Here is a 24,298-nt window from a genome sequence, read left to right on the forward strand (position 1 = left end):
CTCTGGAACTTCATACAGACTGTTAGCTACTGTTCTCTCATGCTGGTTAGACATTACAAACCCTCTCTGGGCCTGAACTCAAGGACACCTTGTTGTCCTAGGCCCTGAAATCGGCAAACTGAGCCTCTGGACAGGGGGAACAAATTTAGGGTAATTACATCATTGCCTGAAATTATAATTGGAGAATTAAGCTTGGTATGCAAATGGACCAAACTTATAAAAGTGTGAAAATCCTGTGACCCCGGGGTCCATCTTGGGTGTAGCCTCTTGACTGCCCAAGGTGTACCTTTGAAGGCCCTTCAAATAAATACCTGCTTTTATTCTCTTAACCTTGTGTGGCCTCTGTTTTCAGGTAGCCACTTCAAGGCATCACTGGCACCCCATGGTGAGGCTGCATGAGGGGAGCACAGTCAGGAGAGCTGTGATGCCCATGGCCATGATTCTCCTGCTGTGAAAGTTCTGGAAGAGTTTTCTTTCCAGCGCCCTGCAGAACAGAAGTGTCTTTCCAAGCCTTCATGGAACAGAGTTGTCAGCCTGTGGCTCCCTCTCCTTCCACTGCAGCACAGGCTCTCTCCACCAGCAAATGGACCAGCAACAGTTTGATATTTTCAGCTTTTGAACTGAAGTGGCTTGATCTGAATGTTAACTACAGAATCTACTTTAATATAATATTTTTCCTTTTAACAGAGCCCCTTTCTTAAAATTTTTTCAATAATAAGTATCCACCAAGGAGGAGCTCAGCTGGCATTCCCATACTGTCCACATTCATCCTAACCTTTAGTATTTACTGACTCATGCAGTATGCATCTGAAGGAGTTATTAATGGAAAATATTAAAGGAATTTAGTTTAATATTTGGTAAATAGGAGGTGTCTTTTCTTTGTGCTTGGATTTGTGTTTCAAATGTCTATGTTTGTGTTATTTATATTAATATATTTCATGGGCTGCTTAATAATAGTAGCAATTAAGATAATAACAATAAATACTAATAATACTGAGCTCTTCTGCTTTTCATCTAAGGAGGTCAAGACTCAAGGGTGTACCTCTGGGGCTGGTATAATGTAGATCTGATCTCCTCCTGTTATTTCTTTCTGTGGAAAGTTAGGAATATCATGTGAAGATCAGATCACCTCTATTTTGGCCTCTGGAATGTCTCTTAGGCATTATAAATGCCAGTAAGAAACATAAAATTGGAAAGAAAACAACCACCAGGACATTGAAAAATATAACCACAAATACTGACCTATTTGGGATTTTTTTTCTGATTTAGCAGAATTCTATTAATACTGTAATTAAAGCTGTTTTGTAGCCTGGGGGCTTGGGCACCTGGCTCTTATTAGAGCTGGATCCATAGCACGTGGTGAAAAAGGCCAAGAGGACAAGAGAGGAGATGGCCCAAAGGAGAACACAAGAGGGCACAGTGGCACCTGTGGTGCACTTATTGTTCTCTGGCTTTTTGAATTGTTGAGGGCAGGGTGAATTCAGAGCTCTGTTTACATGACATAAATAATTACGGTAACAGGGTTCATTAGTGGGAACAGTAAAAATTTAATTTTGTCAACTTGGAGTGGATTATTTACTAGAATTTTTTTTTTTTTTTTTTTTTTTGGTGGATCAAAGATAGATGTGATGACTGTGTCGTATAAGGTCAATATGGCAATAAGCCCTGCTGCAAGTTTGACAGAATTAATGTGGGCAGCCAGTAAGAATGTACTGATTGTATTAAATGAGGTACAAAATGCACATTCCAGGCAGGTGTTTCTGCACTTTCCTCATCAATTCCACTCTTCTTGTACCGTATTGTGCTGATGGAAACGAATTCTGTGATTTCAGAAACAAAGGACGCTGATGCTGCTTTTCATTTTCTGCCCAAGGAGAATAAATGTTTGTGCAAACCTTTTTTCATGTGGCTGCCCAGAAATGACCCAAGTGAAGCCAAGAAGCTGAACATTAAGCAACCTCCCCCTGGTGATGCTGCTGAAATGAGAGGTCAGTGGTGAAAACTTTCTTCTGGAAGAGTTAATGGTGTAAATAGATATTTGTGAGGAAATGATACAGAAATAAGCAGGACCCTATCTCAGATGTGAGGTTGAAGTTCAGAGATCACAGTTGTCCTTAGATGTCTCAGTGGGCAAAGAGCCTCCCTGTGCCATGATCACCTGCCTGGGTGGGCTTTTGTGGGGGGAGAGCTGGAGGAGTAAGTCCAGCAAAGGGTTGCAAACAGCCTTTTTTGGATTTTTTTAGTGTTTCTGATGCTCACAGGAGGTTACAGGCTGGGCCTTCACTATGGGAATTGTGGTTGAACCCTCTGAAGGCTGTAATCCATGACATGACATTATTTCACAATGAACATCCACTCCTTTTTTTTTTTTTAAAGAATCCCTTGTCCTGAGGTCTCCCATATACATTATTTGTAAGCACAACTTCTCCTCCCATCCCAAGCAGCCTCTGGGGGTTTCTCTCCCTCCCAGAAGTCAATCAATCCAGCGCTGTACGCAGAGCCACGGAAGGAAGATGCGATACTACAGTGCACACAACAAAGTACAGAAACTAGATCATTAACATCTTCATATCCTGCCCTGACATCTCACAAATTATTTTAGACTTCATAGCCAATGTAAACAGGTTTGTTTTCAACTCCCCTAATTGCCTGCTAATTGAGAGCAGATGCAGGCCTTAACTTTCGGCAGATAAAGAGCAGCCTCTTCTCTGGGGCTTCGCATCTATCATGAGGTCTCTGACGTGTGCTCTGAGCTTCTCTGGTTAGTGATGCTGAGGCAGAGGGGGATTGGAATGGCTCCTCTTGCCTGAACCTCAGTGAGACAGAAGGGAAGACAGAGCTATGGGACTCATCAGTAACATCATCATCATTATTGTTTCATTTCGTACTCCAGTGCACTTTCTGCAATGGCACAGGTCTCCTTCTGGGGGGGAGCTCTCCGAATTATAGATGGGCTTCTCGTTATGATAGAAATCACTGGGTTTATGAAAAATGCATTGCTGTCATGTTCCATTATCTACTTCCTCCCATGCTGCAATCCTGTAGCTTGCAAGTCATTAGATTCTTTTTCAGAGTTCCTTTGAAATAATCCTTTCAAAAAACACTATTCATTGGGTATGACCCCGGAGAGATACTGTCTGGTACTAAAGCTCTCTTTTAGTTCTGCGAGGGAGACCTGTAACAACAAGATAAGTGCATGTATATTCCAAGTAATGTCTGGAGTTTGCTGCCTCCCATTAAATGCAATAGGAGCTTACAGTTCAAATGGTAGAATTTTGCTTTGTAAATGTAGGAGAAAATGGAGTTCAGATATAGAGGTAAATTTGCATTTGGTAGTGATTTAATGTTCCATGGTCTGTTTTAGCTCCAACTTAAATAGTACATTAAAACCATCAATAAAAAATAAAAAAGAAAAGAAAAAAAAAAGAAAAAAAAAACAACAAACGAAAAAACGTGCTAACTGCTGGGTTCAGAAGGAGTGGATGTGATTTTATTCTTGCTGTCAATGTGGCAGTGAGCTGCCTTTTACTTTCTCCTCTTCATTTAGCAAGTCAGCAGTAGCAGTTAAATGATAGCCCTCCGGTCTTTCTTCAGGACTGTTTTTGCAAATGAAAGCAGGAACTTCAAATCCTTGTGTTTTTCATGTCACTTACAAGGTGTTTTGTGAATTTTAACATTTTTGCATCTATCTGTGAAACAGTGGAGAGGATGCCAGCATTTCTGAGTAAGAAGTGCCCTTTGTGAAGGGAGGCTGCATGGCTTTGTACCACTGGGTTCAGGAGGTCATAAAGGGATATTGAAGAGAAAAAAACTGCCAAAAATGAAAACGTTTGGTGGCTTGTGACTGATAAATGGATTGGAAAAAAAGGGGAAGAGTTAACATCTAACTAGTGACTTTCAGAAATACCTAAAGCACCTGGTGTCTGGATTATGAAAAATTATTCAGTCCCAGAACCACAAACTCCAGGTTTTCACTGTGATTTCTTCACAAAGCACTTTTTTCTCTCCCAGGGCTGGCTCCAGGCCTCCCTGTGAACACACAGTCACCCCTGCTCACATTATCCCTCTCTGGAAAATTGCCACAAACCTTGCAGAATCCAGTCCTGATCTAGCAGCGATGTGAGGGGTTTAATAGGAGGGCAGGGGGCTTGCAGTCAGTAGCACAAGGCATAACAGACTAGAGCAGTGGTCCATTAAATCAGCATGCTGGGGCCCAGGCATTTACAGTCACACAGTCAGATGTTTCCAGTAATTATTTCCCCACAGCATTTTTATTAGGTGCTCCATAAATAATATTCACTGCCATGCTCTTCTCACGGTCTTTTATAAAAAAAAAAAAAAAAAAAAAAAAAAAAAAAAAAAAAGGTAGGAGAGAAAAGAAGGGGAATTCACTTTACTTTCAGCTGGACTTTGAGGTATTTCTGTCTTTGAGCCCTACTGGAGCAGATATGAACTTGGAAAATATGGGCAAATTAGTTCCTTACTGACCAAACATTGTGGCCTAGAACAATCATTGGACCAGCTTAATGTGTGAATCATAGAACCATCATAGAATCACAGAATAGCTTGGGTTGAAAGAGATTTTAAAACTCATCTTGTTCCACCCTTGCCATGGGCAGGGACACCTTCCACTGTCCCAAGTTGCTCCAAGCCCTGTCCAACCTGGCCTTGGACATTTCCAAGGATCCAGGGGCAGCCACAGCTTCTCTGGGCACCCTGTGCCAGGGCCTCCCCACCCTCACAGGGAAGAATTTTTTTCCTTATATCTAATCTAAACCTACTCCCTTTCAGTCTGAAGCCATTCCCCCTTGTCCTGTCTGTGCATACCCTTGTAAAAAGTCCCACTGGCATGTTTCTATTTCAGATTTAGATTTGTCTTCTTGTCATGGATCCCATGCAGGCCTGGGATTGACAAGCAAGCCAGTGCTGGGGTTGGAGTGGGATCTTTTCTATGTACTGTTTGTTTGCTGTTCACTTTTTTTGGTAGTATTTACGCAGTGCAAATCCAGGGTCATTACACCAACTAAAGGCACTGTCCTCTCCTCTGTGGAAGAGCTGCCCAAAGCTCAACACTGTCACTGTGTGTTTCATCTGCTCTGGACAGGCAGCCCCTCTTGCCAAGCACCAGCTTTTCAATGTAGGCTACTGTGCAAAGGCTTTTTCCAGGAAATATCACTGCCTTGTCTCAGTTATAGCATTAATGTTAAGCAATACAGCTTCTTTCCTGGCACCAGAACTTGTGTTTTGCAAAGGGTTTTTACTCAGGTATTTAATTTTCAGCATCAATTTTCTATCCAAAGTAAGATTCCTCAAACAAACTCAAGGATCTGGTGACTTATTTTTGTACTTACTGGACTGCAATATTACAACCAACCCCAAGCAGAATTCAGAGGAGCAACACTAAAAGGAAGTGGAGTAAATATTCATAGTTCAGGTTTTCTACAAGGGTCACAAACTCTTCCATCTGTGTGTGCAAAGCCTCTGAGCAGCCCAAGGTGGGTATTTATATAGATCAACCCACAAGTGCAATACTTCTGTCTAAGCTGAAAAGCTGAGTCAGAGGAGGTTTAGGTTGGGTATCAGGAAAGAAATTTTTACAGAGGTTGAACACTGGAACAGGCTCCCCGGGGCGGTTGCTCAGCACCAAGCCTGTCTGAGTTCAAGAAGTGTTTGGACAACACTCTCAGGCACAGGGTGGGAATTTTGGGGTGTCCTGTGCAGGGCCAGGAGTTGGACTTGATAATTGTGATAGGTCCCTTCCAACTATGTTATCATTCCATGCTATGTGTGAAAATGTGCACAGGGAGCACAGAAATTGTTAATAGCTGGGCAGAAAATAGACCCTCAGATAAAGAGGGTGGGTTTGCTGTCAGTGACTGCTCAGGTTGGGCGGCCTCATTCCATGGGTGTCTCCATGAGGGTTCAGGGCCTTGTGGCTGTCCCAAAGGAATGGGGTATTTACATGCAGGTCATTGTCAGCAGACTGGAAGGATCTTAGCAGCCCTGGCTGATGGCTGAGATGTGTGGTAAAGACATTGGACCCAAGGCTAAGGTCAGACCTAATAGAACTCAGACCTTGTCTAACAGAGCCAGGTGAGGGAGCTTCCTACAGCCCTGTCACAGCTGGAAGATGCTCTGCTCTTGGCCATGGCTGTAGCAGTGTCAGGGACATCCTGGCAGGAGTAAGAGGCGAGTCCTCAGCTGCTCAGAAAATCTCCCTTCCAGATCATTTCCCAGTTCCTTTTGTTCTCTGTTTTGTTTCTGGACTGGGGAAGTTTCAGCCTTAAATTCAGTAAGAACCCACTCAATATAAATGTATGTATCTGTTTTCCTGTGTGCTATAGGAAGACTCAGTTTGGTGAACCCAGGCCATTGGTATTCCATAATTCCCTCTTGCTCCAGCAGGTGAGGAATTAACCCATTGCTATTCCTCTCTAAAGGAACAGAGAAAAAGATATCCTCTGCAAAGACCATGATTAAAAAAAAAAAAATCCATTGGATTTTTAAAGAAATATTTTATTGGAACCATAAGGTTTCTTTTTTTGAGAGAGAAAATTTGAAATCCGGAGTTTATTTTTCCTTCAGTGTCTCTCCTAAGAACCAACAGGAATTGAGATATTTTTTTTTTCTCTCTTGTGTTTGTGCCTACTTATTAAACACACATGTGGCCTGGATTCCTTGCGTAGGTGCAAAGAGGTTTGGAAAAAAAAAGGAAAGGAAAAAAGGTGTAACCCAGTCCATTGACCTGTCTCTTTGCCCTTAGGACTCTTTCGAACAGCTGTGAGAAAAAGAAAAGGGGGGGGAGAGGTAAAAAAAAGAGGCAGTTTAACAAGCCAAATCCAGATGTTCATTTCATACACACACCCTGAACAGCTTTTGCATGGTTTATTTCGTTTTCTGAAACCATTTTTCACCAGCCTGTTTTCTCAGCTGGGAAACTTCTGGTGTAGTGTTTTCAAAAAAATATTGCATTTGGCATTACAAGAAAACAGAGCCTTTAAGATATTAAAAGGACAATATCCTTGTTTGACTTGGCCCAGGGAAGCAGGGCTATAGGAATTTTAGATTTTTGTACCACCCAAAGAATAGGTAAAAGAAATTTTCCACTCTTAAACTCAGTTTACATGGGAATTTGAGAGTTGATTTAGCTTGATTTTTTTTTTCCTTTTAAAGACTTCTCTGTGGATTCTGTGTTGGTGTAGATGGACTTTGTTAATGGGAAGGAATAAGCAAAGTGATAGCAATTTGCTTCTAGATCATGGTGTGTCATGGTTCAAAACTCAGAGATGCTGAATGAACTCTACTTTTGTTTTGTGTTATTCACACCCATGTCCACGTAAGGTAGACAGACAAATCTGAAATTATTTTTCACTGGCACAGTTGCTTTTAATTTAACATTTATATCAACTGTGTGGGCAGCACTGATTGCAGGGAGGATGGTGACAGAACAGGGTCTACACTCAGTTCAGCCGTATCCAAAGGCCGGGGGGTGATGAGCAAAATTAGGGAAGATCAAGTGCAAACCAGACCTGTACTGCTCTCACTTAGGCAATCAGAGGGTATATTGCTCTGCAGAGCACTCAGTGTAAAACCCCAGCTCCACTGAAGCCAGTGGATGATTTGCAGTTTGCTACCCTTCACAACTTAGGTGAAAAAACCTTCTTTTTTTAACCTATGTGATCCTACAAGTGCTATTCACTATTACTTATTGTTTTAGAGAGAGACTTGATCTGAATTCCTCCCTGTAAAGAAAGGTCTCTATCTTTGCAACAATTTTGAGTGATGCTTTGGTGATCCTTTTGTTCACCTGTTCTAAAGAATAAAAAATTGAAGATATTCTTATCAGAAATGTCACCATCCTGTACAGACCTCAGACCCCACCAGCTATGACATAAAGCAGATTATAAGAATTGTTAGTGAGAATCTGAAGACATAAATTGTGGTTAAATTAAATAGACTATGAAAAAGAAGGTATTGAACAATCCTGATTTATGAAACTGCAGCATTATTTAAACAAGTAAATAGAAATGCTTAAAGCATTAAAATGTCCCACACCATGTTTTCCTTTTACTTTGCTCCTACTAAATAAGGACAAATCATCAGGTGTCTCTTGCAGGCAGAGCAGGGCAGGGTTTGGAGGGTGTGTGCCTGTCTGTGTGTGCACACAGGTGTGTGCATCCTTCAGCCTTTCAGCCCTGGTAGTGGGAATATCGGCATTTTGGTGTCACAACACCACCAAATGGGCTACAAATACTTGGTCCCTGAACTAGGATTCTTTTCAGACAGAATTAAAAAAAAAATCAACAGAAATTTATCTAAGGTTTAAAGTGCATTAGGTGGCTCATTTGTCCAGTACAGAACTAGACTGGAAATCTGCTGAGCAGTCCTAGTAAGTTCTGTTGAACTTTTGGGGGTCTTTTTAAAGCCACTGACTTGGTACACAGATTGAATAATCCTGGAGAAAACATGTATTGTCTGTCTGTTTCAGGAGACTGGAAATCTGTGATGTGAAACAGGGCCCTGATGTGTTTTTCCCTGCTCCTCTTTATCTGGTGGACTACAAAAATGTGTGTGTGTTTCTGTATTTATGTGCATGCATATTTACACGCACGTTATTAGACACAGCTATAAAAAAGCCATTTACTTGATTAAAAAGGACAGTCTGTTTGTGTGAATATCAAGCCTAGAACCCAGGCACCTTCATATCCAGCTTTGGGTAATTAGACCTCTTAATACCTAATATCGGAGATAGATAAATCCAGGAACTTCTGTACAGATATTGTCAAGACTGTGCGTTTGGAATTATTCTGTCAGCCAGTGCATTTACAATGAACTTAGAAAATGTCATTTTAGAGGTATCAGGCTATAAATTTGTACAAATACCACTGTATATGTCTCTTCTAGAAGGATGGCACCATGGAAGTGGTGTCAAGGTTGCATCCTGTGCTTGCACAGCATGTGGAGCCTTAGCCTGTGGATGGGGCAGTTTATGTACTGCTCCGAGACAAGTCCATAAAGATGATTCAGGAACTGAGAAGAAAATGAGGAGGTAATGCTGCTGCATGAGGAAATTTGGGATAACACAGCCTGGGTCCTTCCAGTCATGAAAAGGGATAAGACTAAGTCTAAGTGTCAGGGCTCTTATCGCTTTCTATCTTTCAGTAAAACAAAGACCCAGGCCACATGGCCTCCCAAAAATGCCTTCTTTGTCTTGACAAAATATCATCCTGTAAACATTTCCAATCACAGCACTGAAATGGTTGCATTTATTATAACAGCCTGCCACAGACTTTGGTTCAGTAGTCTTTTCAGAGAGGGGCTAATACCTGCTCTGGAAACACCATTAGCCATGGTGACGGATCCCAGCAGTAGTGTCTGGGTTCTCATTTGGTGCCCCACAACACAGGACAAGCTCAGTGTTACTCCCTGAACTCCATGCTCCATCTCCCTTGAGTTTCTCTATAGCTTTAACCCAGCATTGCCTAATGTTTTGCTAAATATTTCCTTTTAAAATGATCCAGGGAAAATCAGGATATTCTTCTTTGTCTCTCCCTGAGAAATTCATTTTGATACCCCTAATTGTCACTGCGGGAAAGTTGCATGTTACCCTTAGTTGTCTTCTCTATAGACTCCTACTGTTATGGCTCTGCCAGTGAGAGGAAATGCTCTGTGTTTCAAGGGAATTTTTTGCTAATATTGTTGCACTGTTTTCTGGCAACCTCTTTGTCATAGATGATGATGATAATGCTCACAGAGAATTAAAAACCCTGCTGTGAAGGCACAAAGGGCAGGTGGTGCATTCTCTATTTCCAGAAAAGCTTTTCTGGTTTGTAGGAGTGAAAAGTTTTCATTTAGAGGAGGACATTAGGGTTGAGGTAGGAGATGGGGATTTCAGAAGGTGATTGTCTATATCAATGCAAAAATTATAATTGGTACTCTCAGAATCATGGACTAGTTCACATTGAAACTGGCATTTGTAGATCATCTTGCCCCTGCTTAAAAGAGGGCCAACTTCAAAGGTAGCTAAGGTTTCTCAGGGCCATGTTCTGTCAAGTTTTAAAAATCTGCCAGGTTAGGTGTTTTACCATCTTTTTATGCAACCTATTCCAGAACTTAACTGTCCTCCTTTCAATTTATTTTTTAATGAAGTAGGAATTTGTCTTGTTGCCACTTGTGATCGGTACCTTTTATCCTTTCACTGTATCTGAGAAAAGTTGGACTCAATCTCCTGTGTAGCCATCTACCAGTAGTAGAACACACCAGTTCAAGTCCCTTTTTCAACTTTTAGGTTTTTCAGGCTGAAAATATTCACCTCCCTCATCTCTTCCTCATGTGTTTTGCTATCTTGATAGCCTACTGCTGGACTCAATTTAATTTGTTGATGTTGTTCTTGCACTGTAAGCAGGGAAAACCATCCAAAAGTGGAACTGGGCCTCAGTTGTGGCTAATGTTTCGTATTAATTGTCTACTCTGTTGACATCAGATGCTCAAGCCTTGGCCATAACAGTAATATAACAGTAATATAATGGCTCTCATTCAAATGTTGGGGTAGCAGGGCATACCTGCTAGGCCTGCTTGGAAGAGCCTCTCTCCTAGCACACTGTGCCCAGGTCATCCTGTCCCATTCCTTTGGCTCTCTGTGATAGCACTACACTTAATTGCCTTTTTTCTCATTGCTGAACTGACTGGTTTGTCCTGGAGATGATGAGTTTGTTTTCTTCTTTCACAAAGTGCATGCACTCCTATGGACTTTTACAAAGGAATCAGAGACATCCAGGAAAAAAAGCAGAAGGAGCAGAAAGCCCTCAGTTTCTTCTTCTATGAATAATTTAGTGCCAAGTTAACTGAAATACTTGAAAAAGAGATTTTTGGTGCACAGCTTCATTAAACCCTCTATCCCCAAATGGATTCTCTATCAGTGTCAGCATCCAACACTTCATCTTGTCCCAATCACGGCAAAGGCCTTGTGGAAATAAAATGCAGGGGAAGGGAGAGGCAAAGCAGATTATTGTTGCCATTAGGCACGTCTGTGTGTGTGCACATGTGCTCTACAAACTCACAGTGAGGGCAAAACCAGGATCTGTATGAAAAGAAGGAACGAAGCCCCAAAGCATATAATCCTTCCAAAACCTGGCTCCTTTGTGGGGTGGGCCACGCTGTTAAAGGGCGCTGTGCCACTCTCCAACCCCCCTGCTCTGGAGTACGAGTTTTAGTCAGAGGATTCTGTTCTCATCCACTGAACTTTTACCAGCACAGTGAGTGGGACCCCCTTCTCTTGGCAGAGGTTTCTGTCAGCGATCTGTCTTCTGCAGCTATTTCCGTGGGAAGGCCCTCCATCTGGTGCTTGGCAGGGAAGGGAACTTTCCTCTCAAATATTTTCTCTCTCTCTCTCTCTCTCTCACCCTGTTTAAGGTATACCCTTTGGAAATCTTCAGCGTCCAAGATTTATTTTTGCACAGGGTACATACTTTGTTTTACGTGGTCTGGCTTTCTTTTCTTCTCACAAAACGCCACCCCTGTGCCCTGCTTATCCTGGCAGAGGGAGAAGAATGCTGTTTGCTTTAACATTACCTTGGGTCTCAGTGTGCAGCAGGTCAAAAGATATGACAAGTACACATGCTAATCCCTTTCCCTTTCAGTAAATAGAATAACACAGATGGGAAAGTTTACATTGGGATCTGACACTCACTCTGAGCTGAAGTTAAAAAGGAGATGGGGTTGGACATTACATTTCAGATCAGAGCACTTACTGCACAAACTCACCTTCCCACCCAGCATCAAGTTGCTCCTGTTATCCTAAACCCTGTTTGCTCTTCCAAGAATGTCCCCCTTCCCCTTCTACTCTGCTTTTGAGAGTAGTATGTAGACTTGGCTAAGTCTTGGAAAGCTTTTGTAGAATAAAATATTCCCCGAGAATCAGTGATGTTCAAGTGAAAAAATGTCAACATTTTCCGCTAAAGCACCATCATTGGTGACTTTTTAAACATTTGGCATTTCTGAGCATTGAAATATCACATTAGAAAATCATCCCCACCAGATACCAACGAGATACCTTCTTAGAAATATTAAACTCATTTCAATAAAATTCCCTATTACCAGTTTTGTCATATCTAATCTGACTGTTAATATTTAATTTGATTCTGTTTTCTGTTTCTTTGTAGCCTCTGACATTGTGTGTCATAGCCCATTTGTTAATTTGCTTGCCTGGAGATTTGCCACTCTACATTATTCCTGCAGGGGACACACAGAAGAATAAAACCTAGGATTACACCTCACATTCAGAGGGGAAAAGCTGCAGCGATTGCTGACTCAAAGGGCTTGTCCACATCACGCCAAATATCCCTTTCTTGCCATCAGGTATGTACCATTTCACAGTGTCTTTCATGAGAACCTTCTGCCAGCTCCCCATGATCCCTCAAGATCAAGATTCTGATTGGGAACTCCTTAAAATTAAGTTTTGAGGATATCTCTGTAATGAGAAGAATATCTAGGATCTGTTCTTAAATACATATGGGCCTCAGAGGATAAACATGAAGAAATTGTATTTCCTACAATTTTTTTTCTAAAAATCTCAATTCTGTAAACAAAATTATATGTTAATTATTGAAAATAAGATTAGATATGCAATAAAAAAACACATTTTTAACTGAAAAAGACATATGTATGTACTGAGCCCACTAGAAATGAAAATACTCTATTTGATTTAGAAACTGCATCTATATGGTTTACCACAAATATATTCTTCATGAGAAACATGCAGTGACCTGCTTTCTGATTAGAGAACTAACATTTGGGTTTGAGAATCACTGCCTGTTTCATCTGGTTTCTTTGAAAATGTGCAGTTTCAGAACTGCTTTTTCCCACTGCTTTGTACACTTCTCCATGAGTTTCATGGCAGAGAGGGTGTGTACCTCTCTCAGTCCGGCACCTTCCGATAACTCTGATAACTCACTGATGATTCAGAAATCAAGATCTCAAGTCCAAAATTCAAGGTCTTCCTCTCCAACCTGGGAACAGCTCTGAGGTTCATTCACAGACCATGCAGAGGAGAGCAAACACCAAGCTCAGTTTGAAGAAGCTCAAAGCCTCAAATTTTGGTGAAAGGTCCGTCTAGGTCAATGGAGAAGTGGTTCCCAACAGGGAGCATGAGGAAGACCAGCTTAAACTCAACACTTGTATTTTAGGCAGTAGGATGAGGTGAGAGAGATCCTACAATCAGGGCTGGTCTGCAGAGTGGTGTAGATACACAGGCCAAGGTTCAGGACACCTCAGATTGGGCAGTTTTCTGAGGTTTTAGGGCTGATCTTTCTTTCTATTGATGTTTGAAATGGGCACCTTCAGGGAAGCTGTGTGTCCCACAGAAGCTCTGATCTGATTTTGGAGATGCCTTTCTTCCTCCTTTGTAGAAAACCTTGAAACAGCAACGTATTGATTACCTACATTTGATTAAATGTGGATCAGGTGAGTCCAGGTTGCTTTTCCTATGTAGGGACCAGCATTCCCATTGCTTCTGCTGGATGTTCAAGCTCCTTGTTTGGGGCAAGGCACCTAAATGCTTTTGTCACCCTGACCTTTACTCTCTGTTCTAATTTCACTTCTGACTTCTTGACTAAGATCTCTCACAAGGGAGAGCAATTAATGCCCATCACAAGCAAAGCTTTTGCAACATGGGCGACTGCCCACAAGAAACACAATTGAGACCACCAACTGTTTTATTTGTTTTTCTTCCAATTTCTGCTGATTGAGAAGCTCATGAGATACATCTCATTTCCCTGGAGGTCCCCAGGGAAGCAGTGGTCAGACAGTCCTTTTCCAGCCTGCCTTGGGCAATGCTGGTAGCACTGCTAAATTCTGCCTGATTGAGGCCTCATCAATGCTACTGGCAGCTTATTTCCACCACCAAACTCTTATTATTCAATGGTAAACACTTTAATTCACTGCTATTCAGAGCCAGGTTTGGACAGGTTACATAGAGGAAAATGGTTTAGTGTCCTGAGCTACAGGTTATAGAGAATTAAACTAAAATCTCCAATAATGGTTTTGGTGCTGGAGGTTCCATTGTGGGTGGGAGCCACTGTCCTTTTTGAAAATAGCCTCTGCTCACTGCAGTGCCAGGTGAAGGTTTTTAGATCTATATCTATCTGCAGACCTAAGTTAAAAAATTTGAGATGTTATCATAAATTATAGAATCCTAAAATACCCTGAGTTGGAAGGGATGCACAAGGATCATCAACGTGCAGGTCCTGGCCCTGCACAGGAGAGCCCCAGCAATCCCACCCTGTGCCTGAGAGTGCTGTGTATTGTGCCCACAGGCATTGCCCAGTGGAAAAGGTAACATCTAAACTGCATCATCCTTTTGCTAATTTGAGCAGAAATTTCAGTACCCCTTCAAATCCCTCTCCTCCCTGCTTCCTCCAGTTTGAGGGAGGTCAGTAATTTGTTGGTGGCTGTTTAACCTCAGGAGGCCTCTTTGCTTTCCCGTCTCCTACCCCACACAGCCTGAGATGCTCTTGCCAGCAAGCTGAGCTGAGGCTCGCCTCATTTCCTCCCCTGTAATTCCACTCTTGACTTGGATGAGAAAGGCACTGAATAGATTAAATTTACCTCTTCCTCTGTGGCTGGAGTATCAGTGCTTCCTATGCATGGGAACAGACCAAGTCACATCGAGTTCTAGGAGTGATTCAGGTACAGACAGAGCCTTCACTTTAACTGGACCTTGCATATGAATATCTCAAAGAATTTAAAAATTATAGTTCTGCTGTGTAAATAAAACATGCCAACACTTCTGTTTTATAAAATTTTCTGTGCTTTATTTAAGACTTGCCTCTACTGATGTTATTTGGAGAATTTCCACCAACTTTAGTTTGGGCTGAATTATCTTAGAAATAATTTTTGATGGCGTCATTTGTGGTTCTTTGTTGACTTCTTTAATTCAACCTATTTTCATATTAGAAAAATCTTTGCTTCATAACACAGGAGGTGCAGTGCAGGCCTGATCCCCATAAACTCACAAGCCAGAAACTGCTACAAGATCAGGTCCACTACAAGTCACAAAATCTTCTTTTTTATAGAAATGTCTCAACTATCCAGAAAATGTATTTTCATGATGAGGCTAAGGCACAGCATGAATGCCATTTCATGTAAAGCATACAATTAAATATGTGTGTGTGTAGATTATAAAACTGGGAAAAAGGGCTCAAAGATAAACACCCAACAAGTTATTTGTCTGGTAAGATAGCCTGTGTTTATTCTCATTCCAGAGATCCCATGTCTGATCAAACCAGATTTATAACAAGACTTTTAAAATATATGTTATTTTTGGACCAAGAGAGTAAAGTTTTCCCCTGCCATGATGCCTACAAAGGGAGCTGGCAATGCCAGGGAACATGATGTGCTGGGACTCCTGCTTATCACAGTTCTCTTTTAGATCTCTTTTATTTCTTGTTTGTTTGTCTCTGTCTCTCTCTTGTCCTACATTTAGATATTAAGCTTCTTGGACAGACTGTGATTTGGCATTCATTTTTCCAACAGTCAGATTTATTCCAGAGGAGTTCTCAATTTGAGACCAATTGATGATGATAATAGATATTGAGTGTAAGTCACAAAAGAGAGCTCCATAGCTGAGCTTGATGCAAAGAGTGCAACATTAGGAAAGGTTTGTGAAAAAGCACAAATTTCGCAGAATCTTGTTCAGTTCCTCTTTCAGTCTCTGATTCTGGATTTCAGGGAAGAGGTGACCACACACAGCCAGCAGAGTTTCCTCCTGGTGATACCTCTGTGAGGACGTAGCCATCCCCAGACACAGCAGGGAGCATTGGGCAACGTTTATATTTCATGTGACTTTCCTGTGAGTCACATCTCCTTTTGTCACCAGAGCATCCCATCCCACCTCATCTCAGTGCTCTCTTTCTGAGAATGGACTCACCCCTCCTAGGTTTCTTTTGCCTTGGCAAGATTCTCCTTCCCTTCACCTGATGCCAGTCCTGGCTTCTTCCTTGGCACCACTGTGGCACGTTTATGCATTTGCAGAGCCCAAGTGTACCATTGGAACAGAGTCCTGCACAGAGGTAGGAGGAAGAGGTAGGTTAGAGTGGCACCATTCCCGGAAGACCAGCAGGAGATGGAAAATGTCCATGAACTCACTGCTGTTTTCAGGCAGACTAAATTCTACCTATGTTCTCATGCCTAATGTTGTCCACAGATATTCTGGACCTTTGGGGTTGCCAAACCAATAGGAAACTAAAGCTGCAGTAGGAGAAGTAGATGGAATACAGCTGTTGGAGGCTACGTGAGCCTGTGTCCTTCACAGTCATGGAACTTACTGGTGTAGCCATGTTTTTTTATGTTATGACAATTCTGAAAACAAGCAGAAAACTTTTTGTGAAGAAATTTTGAGTGCATTCAAAACAATCTGTCTTTAAAAAGTGTGTGAACTGAAAAGCTGTCAGTTCCTTCTGGGGTCAGATGGCAAATTGAATTTAGTTTTTGTTCATTTAATTGGTTTTGTTAATTCAATTTTTTTTAGCTTGAAATTAAAAAAAAAAATCCGTTTTTAAAACTATTAATGAAAAATGAAGATATTTCCTTCTGAAAACTTGTAAACTAAACATTTAAATGTTTTATAGCTTGAGAGGGGTATTTTAAACATCTAGATTTTGCAGCAACTTACACTGAGCTGAGGAACATTTTGGTTGATGAGAAATAAGATTTTGATGAAATCTTTGCTTTAACACTTTGAGCAGCTCTAGGCATCAATCTTGTCTCTCCTCCCTTCCTGAATATACTAAGATACCAGCAAAGACAGGACATGGCTTCACTCAAGACAAGGGCTGTACGAGTCTTTGGTCCTAAGCTGACCTTCACAAGTAGAAGAAAAGTGTCACCATCTCTGTTACTTGGAAATTTTAACTTTTTAAGGGGTTATAATATGAAAATGTCCATACTGCTGCCAGGAAGGCAAAGGGTCTGAGGAAAAAGGGAATCTGTATTCTCTGAGTTAGATGGGACAGTGTGGGGCTGATATTCCTGAGAAGTGCAGTTAAAGTGCTGGAAGCAAGATTAATACTTGGACCTTTACTTGGAAATAGGCCAGTAGAAAAGATATAAATGACCACATAGAGTGGAAGGTGAGCAATTAAAATTTCTTTAGAGCATGAAGGCTGCTGGTCCTTCTCCAGGATATCAGGGTCAAGTCCAGGTTCACACTCACTGTTGGGCTGTACCTCACTGTGTAAGTCACAAACTCATTTGGAGAAGTCATTCAGTGAAATAATTTGCCATTCACCTAGGATGACCCATGGATGTCCTGGGATGTCCAAGAATGCAATATTATTTCTTTAATACGAGGGAAGAGGTACTGAACCAACAGAGAGACATGTTTGGTGCATGTGCTTCTCATGTGCAATTCATATGTGATCTGTTAAAACCATGAAATATGGGAAAAAATGAATCCGTGTGTCTGGAAAGCAGAGTCAGTGTCTGACAGACCTCAGCTGTGACTTGAACAATAGAGAACTTTAGCTGTGGTGCATCTGTGGTGCATCTCTACTCCCAGTGCTCTACTGGTTTGTTTTTATTATTTTTTTCACTGCACACAAAACTGAGGGGTTCTTTTCCATTTGCAAACTGAGGAGAGCTTCTGTTGGAAAGTGTGGTTTCAAGTAGTTTAAAGAAAGAGTTTCTTTAACACCTTTCCCGCTCCTTCTTACTGCTGAATGTTTTATGTTACCTTGATATCATAAAGATCCTGTGACTACAATCTTTTGATTATACCTACTACAGATTGTGAGCTCTCATCATGATGTGATAATATTTGGCAAGTGGTGACTTGTAAGGGTGCAGTTTTGAGTAAATAAAAAGAATTCTGGGCAAGATTCAGCCTTCAGGAGAGCAGAGCTGTCTCTCTGCAGTGGTTATAGTGACAAATGTAAAACATTTGTACAAAGGGAATAGATTAGTCACCAGCTGGTATTATAAGCCTTTCACATTATTTAATGACCAGAGTGGGCTTTAGGCAGCCAAGCAGGAGACTGTATGGCCCCTAAGTGCCTCTTACAGCCTAGTAAAACCAGGGCACGATCTTACCCTCTCTTATCTCTAATGCTACTTGTGAAACAAAACATGCTGGTATTTGGCTTGCTAACCATAGATGCAAACCACCGCAGGGCTTAAGGGTGTTTCATTAGATCTCCATTAAAAATGAACAATCCGTTTTTAAAAAATAATCAGAATCCACAGAGCAAAGCATCACAGTATAAAACTACCCAGTCCTCTTTGCCTTTCCCGTGAATATATGTGTGTTTTGCTCTTAATTTGTGACCCTTGCAACTTTTGGGAGTGGCAGAATACTTTTATTGATTTATCCACGTATTTAAATGGAGTTTTACAACCCTGCACAGATCTGGGCACAGGCTTGTGAAAGAGAGCTAGCAAAGGCTCGGCCTGGTGGTGTTTTGTTCTGCTTTTAGGTGCAATTTTATCCATTGCTCTGCAGCTGCACGTTCCTCTTGTAACAGCCAGGCTCTCCAGACCGTGTGCCTGGGAGAGTTTGCAAGTTGCCAGGCTAGCTAGAGATGATTGTGTCTGGCAGAATGTCTGTATGGGATTGGTGCTAAAGGCAAAGCATGTGCAGTGCTATCGAATGCTGCTGGAAACGTGAGACGTGGCTGGAGCCTCACGCCGTTCATGATCCAAGAGATGGTGGTTCTGAAGTGACAGTCAGCTTGATAGTGGTTTTAAAGTATTTTTCCTTAGAAGAGACAAGTCTGGTGCATATCTAAAGCAAACTCTAAGAGAATTTAAGACAGATGAACTTTGGAGGTTTGGTTTGGGGTTTTTTTTTTTGACTTGAGATTATTAAGGCGAATATGAGGGTGGTTAAATCTGAAAGCTTCTCTGATCTGTGTTAGCACCACCTACTAGTGAGATATCTACATGTAGCTGCCAAAGACAGGTCCCTACCAGCGTGATTAAAAGGAAAATAGGCAAATACTAAGATGTATTGGGAGATCAACAAAGAGTTTTTGGAGTCTACACTCATCAGGAAGAAGACGAAATGCTAGTGAGATGCTCTACATAGTGTCATTGAGACCTTGGGGAAGCAAGTGGCAGAAAGCTGAAGTCATCAGGGAACCAAATTCAAAGCAGTGGTTTGATACAGCACCCATGTTCAGCACAGGGATCTTCAGCCTTGCTCATTCAACAGCCTCAAACTAATTAGAAAGTTTCTTGCCTTAATAAGCTCCACTTTCACACACTGCTCTGTCTCAGTCACAGGGCTCGTCATTGTCAGAAAAAAGGGGCCATATTCTGCAAACATTTACAATTACTCTGCTCTCCCAAGCTGTCTTTGGAAAGCAGGTAAATACCAAGTTCATGAACATTTGTAGTGTTGGGATCTTAACATGGAGTGACTGGAACCATTTTCTTTTTAGCTGTCTCTGTTTCATCAACATGAGTTGAGAATTCAAGATCTCAAAATACTTGGCAAGCAGATAACTTCAGCATCCGTGGGCATAACCTGACTTAAACATACTGAAAAACTTTGTTTGATCTTTAGTCTCTAAGGTGCTATTTGTTTATGTATAGACAAATCCACATTTTGAAATGAAAAAGTTGGTTATACTAAGAAAAAAACTAGGGATTATGGTGCCTAAGTGTGTTATCACCGTATTTAACTCCACATGGCCTTTCTAATTACCATTTCCCTGGTTTGGGATGCCTGTTGCTGGGGGAAGGAGCAGGATGTGCTGTGAGCTCTCTCAGCCAGCGCTGGGCCAGGGGCTCGTGCCGGTGGCCGAACGTGCTGGCTTTGCACGGCACTGCTGATGAAGTGAGCGTGTGCTGCTGGCTCTGAAGTGAAAACAATCACTCTGAAATCGCAGGGCTTCCTTAGAAATGTAAAAAAATGGGGTGGGAGCATAAGTTAATTGTGCTTTTACACACTGTTATACTTGTCAGTGTGCCAGGCTCTACATTTCTTCCAAGGGCGAAATGAAAACTCCAAATTCATGTGGTTATGAAACAATTTCAGTATGAGCACTCAGCAAAGAATTATAAAGTGGGAAAGACACAGTCCTGTGTCACAGCTGGTTGAGAAGGGTCTGCATTGATCAAGGCTTCTTCCAGCTTGGAGGAGTCTTTTGAAGTGTATTGAGACCATTCTCTGTCTGTATGTTGAATGCATATAAGGTCCTACAGAAAAGCTGATTTGTTATGACATTGCTCTGATCAGGAGATGAGGCAACTAGCAGAAGGCAGCACCATCGTTCCAATAGAACTTGTTTCTCTGCAGCTGGAGATTTAGGATATCAATCTGTTTTGCCCTGATTTACACCACGATAAATTCATACATTGGAAACTGGGCATGGCAAGAAATCACAGGTACTGCAGGGGACTTCTAGAGAAATAATGATCTCAGTGGGAGACCAAACAAGGACCAAACACCATTTTCTCTGCTGGAGTAGTGGAGCTTGAGGTGCCTGAAGTCCTCTGTAAGCTAAGCTGGGGTCAGGCCCTCTTGGTTTTAGTCCTGAAACCGAGGGAGTGAGGCACCATTTTAAAATCACAGTATAAACCCTTGTGATTTTGTTCTGAGCCTCATGTACTTCATAGAAGCTGGATTTCCAAGGTCATTTGCATCACCAAGAAGGGAGAACAGTCTCACATGAGTATCTCATTGGACAAATAGCATTTTGCTCATTTTTGTTATTTGAGTCAAGGGAGGAAAAAATGCAGAAGGAGGGGGTCAAAATATCCTGAGGCAAAATCCAAACTGGAGCAAATCCATATTAAAAAAAGGAGTGTTCCTGAAATTATCACATGCAAATCTACTCTGTTCACTACATAAACTCAAATCCTTAAAGCTGTGTTGTAGCCTAACTCTCGCTTGGATTCTTAACTCCCATTGATAACACCATGTGCTAATTCAGGCACCCAGGTTTCCGTGTACTGTTCTTACCATGAAGAACAGTTGGTCTTGAGGGAAAACATTTACATAGATGACAGCTATTTTCAGGAAAATGAAAAGTACTGGGTGGAAAAGGGGGTTTTGACATTGTGTGAAATATGGGGTTTACACACAGTAGTTTTTGCTATGTGTATATAAATTGATGATTTACCATATATTGATTCACACACCATTTGTAAGTGTCTAATTTATTTATTTATAGAGATGTATGAAAACCATGGGTTGAAAAGCAGTTTGCATAACATCTGGTATGTCAACAATGTAACCTTTCAATTTACTTGTTGGTAAAAATGTCAATATAATGAACCTGAACTCAGCATTGGTTTACACAAATTTCCTGGCAGACAAAGCAGTAATGATTTGCATGTCAGTGTAAGTGACATGTGCCCTCCAGTTTTAAGTAGTTTACACAGCTAAGAGGGATAAAAAGGGTAGAGCACAGGGCTGGTTCCTCACGTAGTTAGGCTGGCAGGAAAAATCTCGTGTATTTGTGTGGTGTGAAACATTTAATCTCATTTTGACTTCTGATTTTTCAAAAGCTGCCTTTGAGTTTTCATTGAATCTGCTTTGTTTTTTTTTTGTTTTTTTTTTTTTTTTGGTTTTTGGTTTTGTTTTTTTGATACATGTAAAAAAGATAAGAGAAAAAAGACCTTAAGTTGGTTTCAGGTACTTTCATAATTTACATATATTCTACAGACAAAGATGTTGTACTGGGATGTGATAGAGGAATCCAATGGATTCCATAATGCTCTTAATAATATGCCAACAGGAATGACAGCAATAATACATTGTTTACACCTTTTGTATTACTGCCTGTACAAGATGAGTCATAGAAATCACATCACTTTCTTTTTCACTCTGTGACTCACTGCCCAGCAATTTTGAAGCAGAAAAATAGTAAGTGCTGTTGATATTGAATAGTAAAGAACCTCACTTAAGTGTGGGATCAAAGTCCATGGATGGTATCAGGTGTTCCTCTTTATTTTAGGGAGTGCAGGTTTGTCCAGAGAAGACATTGCCCAGCTCCTCTCAACAAATTACCTGTGTGAAAAGGCAGCAGACTTGGTGTTAGGAAAGTGCAGGTTATCTCCTTCCTCCTCTCCTGCCCTGGCTCTCCACCCCAAAGGTCTGCTTTGAGATTTGAATTTCCATCAAGTTACCAAAAAACAAACAAAAAAAAGGTGGAAGAGGGAAGGAGACATTTACTTGAACACTTGGTGTGTGATTTTTCTTCTTCCTTTCTTTTGTGTTTAGTTCTACAGCTCCAGATGCTATCTGCTTCCCATTTTTCTGCCCACACTATCCGGTTTGGATCTGACTTGGGGGGTGTATGTGAGAGGGAGAGGGTCACAGGGAAAGCTTTGTGCATCTGTTATTATCTGATAGCTTAAAAAAAAATTAAAACCATATATGGGCTCACACTCAAAGCTAAGAAAATGAAACTTACCAGCTTTTCCACAACTTGATTTCTTTTCTATTGTCGAAGATTTCTCGTATCTCGATGAGTAGACAGCCTGAGCCAATGCCAGCTGCTTGTAAGAGCTCCTAAAGTTTTTTCAATCTTTCTGTTCTAGTCACTGAATACATTTTCTGTTTATCCATCATTAATATTTCCTTTATACGGATTAAAAAAATACTGTGAAATGATATTTTACTTTTATTCCTGTTGGCCAAACTCCATCGTGGCAGCCTGCAGCACATCCAGTAGCCCTGGGTGAGATATGAGCCCCAGCCCCTGCAGCTCCTGGGTGGAAGTTGCTGCTGGAGCAGAGCTCCCCCTGACTCCCTCCAACCAAGTTTTGCTTAAGGAAACACAGGCCAGAAAGGATCTGCAGTGAATCCAACAGGGATGTGCACCACAGTGCCTGGCATGCAAACCTTGCAGTGGGGCACCTTTTCTCTGCAATCTAGCCACATCCTGAGATACTCACAGATTTCACAGGATTCGATGATCTGACTTTTAAAAATTGCTTTATTAAAAATTTATTAACTCTTTGTGTGACACTTCTGATTACAACCTATTTAGGCAGAGTTTTTTATTAATACATGACAAGCTTTCAGCAAATGCTTTTTTTTTGGCAGGAGCTTTTTAGCAAAATGAACAAATTCAGTGTTCTTCTGGCAGATAAGATGCACCTGAAAGTACAGGTGAGAGAACCTCTAAAAAAATTATAGGGAACAAAGGGAATGCTGGGGAATATTGGGCAGGGCAAGGCAGATCAGGATAAGGCTGAGAAAAAATGTATGCATTTATATAGAGGTAATACTTAAAAGATCACTAGTTACACAAAGGTAGCACAGCTAAGGACTTTATTGGCTGCTGGGCATTATTTTCATGTACCTAATAACAAAACCTCTATAAATATCCAAACGGCGCTGAATTTTTTATATCTATTTATTTATTTGCATGGGACTCCTGCAGCGTTTTCCCTCCAGCTGTGTCGACTCAGGACCCCATCTAGCTGGGATTCTGTGTAACATTCCACACAACACAGCATTATTTAGAGTCCCAGGCACACTTCCCACCACATAAAGTGAGTTCTCACAGGTCGTGTTGCTGGCCTGGCTGGTACAGTCCTCAAAAGGTCTTTCCCCTTTCCCCCTTTTGTTGGGCAGTTGCCCCTTTTTTTCATCATTTGTATTGGAAAGAGGACATGACTGAGTTGAAGCTGAAATCCCATCGAGTTTCTTTGCTGTGTAGCCAAAACCTGCTCAGCCCTCTTTCCCTCTCCTGTATTTTCGCTGTAGTGTTAACTTTCTGTGCTCCTTGTTTACACAGATGGAGGCAACACGTTCGATTGCAAAACCAAAAGCACACACAACTGCATCTCCAAACCTTTGGTGCATACAAGTGGCCTGCTCCCCCTCACCTCTCATTTCTCAGCTTTAGATTAAATCCCAGATTTCAGCTTCTCAACCTCAGGCTCCTGGAAAGGCATGAAGCCCTTGAGCCTTTGAAAGATGTGAGCCACTTGACCACTCTTCTTCATTTTAATGCTTGTTTATCTTTTCTACTTTTTCATGCTCTGGACTATTAACAAGGCAAGAAAGTGCTTTTCAGGCTGCACAAACACTGTCACATCAGCTGAGCTCTCCTGATGCACAGGCTGCAGTTGCCAATGTGTGCACACCAGATGGGTTTCTGGGGGATACTGGGCCCAGTATTCAAACCCCATCAGCACATGATCATCCATGGAGAACAGAGCTGCTTGCATTTATGTTTCCAGCAGTGCATGAAGACTGAAAGCAACGCCACTGATTAATGTGCATTGGGAAGGAAAGGCCCAGTAGCCACCTCCCAACACCCTGAGAGACACCTTGTGCCATAAT

At 41.5% G+C, this 24,298-nt stretch overlaps 1 long non-coding RNA gene across 5 annotated transcripts; it reads left to right on the top strand.

Annotated features, from left to right (window-relative positions):
• Positions 1–1,286: 1,286 nt before the first annotated feature.
• LOC138120948 (uncharacterized) lies at positions 1,287–23,114 on the top strand. Of its 5 annotated transcripts, XR_011156006.1 has the most exons (5): positions 1,287–1,514; positions 1,620–1,730; positions 1,833–1,988; positions 12,162–12,357; positions 23,051–23,114. It is a non-coding gene; the product is annotated as an uncharacterized lncRNA (long non-coding RNA). The 5 variants fall into 5 exon arrangements; XR_011156007.1 differs by lacking the exons at positions 12,162–12,357; positions 23,051–23,114 and adding an exon at positions 2,445–3,384 and having other exon boundaries at positions 1,620–1,750; XR_011156008.1 differs by lacking the exons at positions 12,162–12,357; positions 23,051–23,114 and adding an exon at positions 2,442–3,384.
• The last annotated feature ends 1,184 nt before the right edge of the window (positions 23,115–24,298 follow it).

This window comes from Aphelocoma coerulescens, chromosome 20 (genome assembly GCF_041296385.1).
Source record: "Aphelocoma coerulescens isolate FSJ_1873_10779 chromosome 20, UR_Acoe_1.0, whole genome shotgun sequence".
Classification (NCBI taxonomy): Eukaryota; Metazoa; Chordata; class Aves; order Passeriformes; family Corvidae; genus Aphelocoma; species Aphelocoma coerulescens.